Source organism: Lactuca virosa, chromosome 2, assembly GCF_052849685.1.
Source record: "Lactuca virosa cultivar CGN04683 chromosome 2, Lactuca_virosa_CGN04683_v6, whole genome shotgun sequence".
NCBI classification, from domain to species: domain Eukaryota; kingdom Viridiplantae; phylum Streptophyta; class Magnoliopsida; order Asterales; family Asteraceae; genus Lactuca; species Lactuca virosa.
In genome coordinates this window covers 72,675,361-72,680,881 of record NC_136427.1, presented here as the reverse complement: position 1 = coordinate 72,680,881, position 5,521 = coordinate 72,675,361, and positions in this window count along the sequence as shown.

The following is a 5,521-nucleotide window of genomic DNA, read 5'->3' as shown; positions in this document are numbered from 1 at the left end:
GGGCAGATTCACACAAACAATTTTTGTTTGACCTGTATTCTATATAATTTATACTCATTTAGTACTCATAGAAAGGATTGTAGAGTCATTTGTACTTATATTTCATCATATCAGAAGGTATAGGATCTTCTGAGGAACAGGCGAACTTTTCTAAAAGAGCTTTCAACTTACTAATATATCACTTAAATACTTATGAACTCACCAGCTTAAATGTTGATCTACTCTTTCAAAATAACTTGTATTCTCAGGTAACTAATAGACAGGTACACGTTCTGGGGATTTAGAAGATGGAGCATAGTAGCTTCATGTCTTGTTTTGTCATTTACTTGTGTAATCTATCTTATGTGAAACACATACTTTGTAAACATTTTAATATTAATACAATGGTTGTTTATTACTTTGATTACTATGATGCATGTCTTGTGATACTAAACATGACGTCCTCCGCCCCCGAACGTTTCCGTCGTTCTGGTTTGGGGGTGTGACAGTAACTGACCAATGCATACTCCTCATTGCTGATTATCTCAATGCTATCATCAGAAACAAAATCCATGTCCATAACTAGTTGTAGAGTACTTGTACTTGACAGAAGGCTCAAATAATCCTTCGAATAGATCAGATTCATCCCTGTAACGGTTAGACTCATACGAGAGTTGTGCAACATGTTCAAATCAACTACTATGCGATTATTTAATCCCACTACAAACGACAAGTCACTTCCAAATCATTCAGTTGCTTCGCCTGTACCGGAAATCCTAAGACACCAATACTGTCTGATACTCTGAAACTACCCGCAACACAGAATTGCCTGAAACACTGAACTGCCTGAAACAATGAACTATCTCAAACACTGAACTGCCTGAAACACGTTGCTACATGGCTGCTTCCCCATGATCCATTGCGACCTCCCTGGTTCCAGCCTATCTGGAATACAGACTCCCCGTCCGGTTGCTGAGTCAAGAGTAATCTCACAGTCACCCCTCACGACTTCCAAGCGTAATCCTTTTTATCAATAATTGCCATAAGTTCTCTTGCCACTGTGGCTCTAACGACCCGGTGATCTACTGATTGAGTCCATACGTCGAGTCCTGACATCAACAAATTCCAAAGCTAAAAGTGACTGCTACATGACCAATGGTAGCCTTATATCTCAAACGACCTTAAATGGCCCATTACTTCCTTGATCTCATAACTGTAGTGGTGATCCCACGGTCTCATCACTGGCTCAAACAAGTCTAATTCATCTGGAGAAATCTGTAACCAATCTGTGGATTTGCCACACCCTCACTGCTGCACTCGAACTGGTGGGTACTACTGTTCTCCTCGTGATCTGCCATCACTCCCATACTACCTGCCAACCTAGTGAAATCCACGCCAACCATCGTAATTTTACAACACTCTAATGTTATCTGACAACTTGGTGAATGCTACGGCTACACCCGCAGACTTACAACACTCTAACACTATCTGGCTGCTAGTGAATGCTACGGCTACACCCGCAGACTTACAACACTCTAACACTATCTCGCTGCTAATGAATGCTACGGCTACACCCGCAGACTTACAACACTCTAACACTATTTGGCTGCTAGTGAATGCTACAGCTACACCTGCAGACTTACAACACTCTTACACTATTTGGCTGCTAATGAATGCTATGGCTACACCCGCAGATTTACAACACTCTAATACTATCTGGCTGCTAGTGAATGCTACGGCTACACCCGCAGACTTAGAACACTCCCACATTGTATCGAACACACACTCGACCTAACACTCAACTGCACTTGAGTCTTAACTGGGGCTCTAACCTGGTTCCGGAAACCTGCTTCCCAAAGCCAAAGAAAAGAGTAAACCAAATGTTGGAACGTTTTCTAAACTCCTAGCTCATCCAATCCTCAATCAAGACGGCCACTCGACCGTCTCCCATCTTGACGGAAAAATCTCTAGCCTGTTTTCCCAACCAGTCATCAGCTAATCGTGCATACACGAACTCAACTTCGGGAAGTTTTCCCCAACTCCCCGCTTGTGACAACCGTCAAATTCAAGTCAAGGTCAACAAGTCAAACCGGTCAAACTTAAATTGTACTTAGATGTTAAAAGTTATTCTATGTATAAAAATGTACATTTGTATGTCAAAAAAATTCAAGTGTCTTGAAGAATCTATGTGTTAACAATGTAAAAACCCTAAAAAGGGAGTTAAACGCATCAAAACACGACTAAGGACCCTTTCGGGGACTTAAAACGATAATAAACGAAGCATAACGGGGTTCATGAACCTTGCATTGCAATATTATACAATGATAATGAATAAAAACAAATCTCTCCCAAATCTCTCCAAATATGTGAAATCTCTCCTAAATCTCTCCAAGTATGTGAAATCTCTCCCAAATCTCTCTCAAAATCTCTCTCAACTTTTTATAGTCATCCCGACCCTTAACTTGGCCAAAAACCGCTTGAAACGGTAAGTTATATCGAAAAACAGCTAAATAGGGCTGAAACCCCTCTTAGGAACCAAACCTCTTAGGAATCAAACCTCTTAGGAACCGAACCTCTTGGAGCCGAAGCCTCTCAGAACCGAACTCCTCCGAACCGAACTCCTCAGAACCGAACTGCTCTCCTCAGACCAAACCTCTTGCACCAGAAGCGAACCCTCCCTTCGGCCCCGAACCTACCTTCGGTCCCTTCTCCCTTTTCTCGCATATCACCCCCCCTAAGGACCGAACCCCTCGCAGGTTCGCTTCCTTCTTCCGGTTTTCGACTACTTTCGCCTCCTAAGCCCGTTTTTGACGTTTTTGAATGGATTTTTTCACCAAATTCATATTTTTACCATTTTAAACCCCCAAAACTCATATTTTATTTATTTCCCAAGGATTTATTTATTTAAATTCATTATTTCATTAATAGAAATATCTAAGGATATTCTACCCCACAAGTGGGTCAAGTGTGCCCACTTGCCTTTCATGTGTCACACAAACCAAGGCAAACATCCCTTCAACCTTGCAAGTTGCTCCAGCAACCTTCTATATAAAGAAATCCTTGGAGGATTTCTTGATTTACTTGCTCATTTCAAACATACACACTTCTCATACCACCTCAAGAAAGCTTTTTTCTCTCTACTTCCTAGCACCTTGTGCAAGTGTTCTTGAGTTGCTACTGCACTTTTTGGTAAGTATTCCATCTAAACTCAAGTGTTATTCCATAATTTCATAACACTCTTGGATCATTGACTCATATCTTAACACCAAAAATCGTTCTTAGGATCATCCAAGTCTTCACGTGTTCATCAAGTGCTCTTGACTTGATATTCCTTAACTTCAACCTTCCACTCTTCAATTCATCACTCAAGGTGAGTTCATACCCCTACATTTTCAAGTTTTCTTTAGTTTTCAGGGGGGGAATACAAGTTAAAACACCAAAATATACTTAAAACTAAACTTGACAGCTTACAACAGAAAAATTGTGACCTGTTCACGAACTGTTTTACCCAACTAAAAATTAATATGTTTCAAAACTCTTTAATATGCATGTAGATCAGGTTTATTTCTTTAAAATGAATACTTGCACATCTCCATACGATTTTTATACAATTTATGGTGATTTTTACAAAACTGCCTATCACTATAGCATCAAAGTCGGACCAGGTTGTGAAGATGAACATCTTCACCCTGGTTTGAGACCACCAAAAATTATAGGAAAATTTATGGATACAGTAGACTGTTTTTCCAAATATTCAGAGTTTACGGATTCAGTTTTCGACTTACGATGATTTTTCTATAAATATTCTCAAAATAGTGACAGTTAAGGGTAAAACTGTCAAGTACATGTTTAAGAGTTATTCACACCTTGTAACATGCTGAGCAAGGTGTGTACGATTTACACTTAATATTTTAAATGTCATTTTATGGAAATACAAAGACATGCATAATGAGGTTTCATTCAAACACACCACACTTTTGATAAACTATAATGGGTATAGTTTGAGCACTTCGTTTGACAAAGAAAACAATAACTCAATCGACTTACAAACAAGTATTTCATTACACACTACGTGAACTTGTTAATAAATAAATTTGTGAGACATTCTCCTTCGGGGTACTCTTAAGTACCACAGTAAAGTCATGTAGCTATAATCAGAATCTCCTGGAGGGAGGGCGTGATAGTTGTGTATAGATCTATATTGGGTCTGACAAACCCGCACCCTAAGCTGCCTGCAATAGCTAGACCGCCAGGTCTGGGGTGACAAGTGTCATAACATTCTGACGCCTGAAGAACGTCGAGTACAAGGTCTTCGAGTTTAGTATGGTTATAACCTCTCACATGAGAAATTAACAAAACACACAGTTCACGAGGATTTAAGCAGTTTTATTTAAAAAAACCACACACACACACACACAAGTATGACGATTTACTTACATACACTAAATCTTGGTTCAGTTAAGACTATAACAACCCATTAGAAAATATTGGATTTTCTGGAAACAATCTTGTAACAAACTTTAAGGAAACAACATTCATTTTCATAAATAATTATGAACTCACCAGCTTTATGCTGATACTCTTTCAAAACAACTTGTATTCTCAGGTAATCCGTAATACAGGTAACTACAAGATTTCGGAAGTCAAGACGCTAAGGCGTAGATTCTTTTGCTATATTTTGAACATCATATGTAATTTATTTGGAAACATGTATTTTGGAAACAATGTAACCTTTTAAATTATATCTATGATGGTTGTGTTTTACTTTCTTCACTATGGTTATGATACTGAGCATGACGTCCTCCGCCCCCAAACGTTTCCGCCGTTCTGGTTTGGGGGTGTGATAGATTGGTATCAGAGCTTTGTTTATAGTGAACTAAGTATATCGAACCACGTAAGATATACAAACTATAAATACAACGGGACAAAATTCTCTGACGTAGCTTTTCAAAAATACTTTAAAAATAAAAATTAATATTTTTATAAAAGTATTCATACAATCGTACTCATTAATTCAGTATCATAATGGCAATAACGTAAAAGTATAAAGACAAGTTGGACACCATGACTCAGCTTCGGGGTATGTAGTCAGATCTTGGATGAATATAGCCTGATCAACTATATTTAGCCAAGGTAGGACCAATGTATGCCGAAGAAGGATCATGATGAGCAACGAGTCTACAACTTACCAAAAACTTTGAGAATCAAACATAAACATACTATAGGAGTATTTTAACTCAAAAACCGTAATAAGCACATTTTAAATTACGATAACTAACTTCTTTCCCAAAAAGTTCTCGCGATATCCTTCTTATCCCTATTCTCGTACAGGCGAAATGGCAGGATTCCACTTACCAGGTGATCCCTACTTTCCCAACCAAGGGAATGCCGGTTGGATTGTGGAAGACCCAGAGGAAGAACCCGAAGAAGAGCCCATGGAGGATGGGGAACCCATGGAAGAGGAAGAATCTGTAGACGGTGAAGAGGAAGAAGACTCAAATGGAACCGACTCCGAACCTGAAGTTTACAATCCACACCCTGC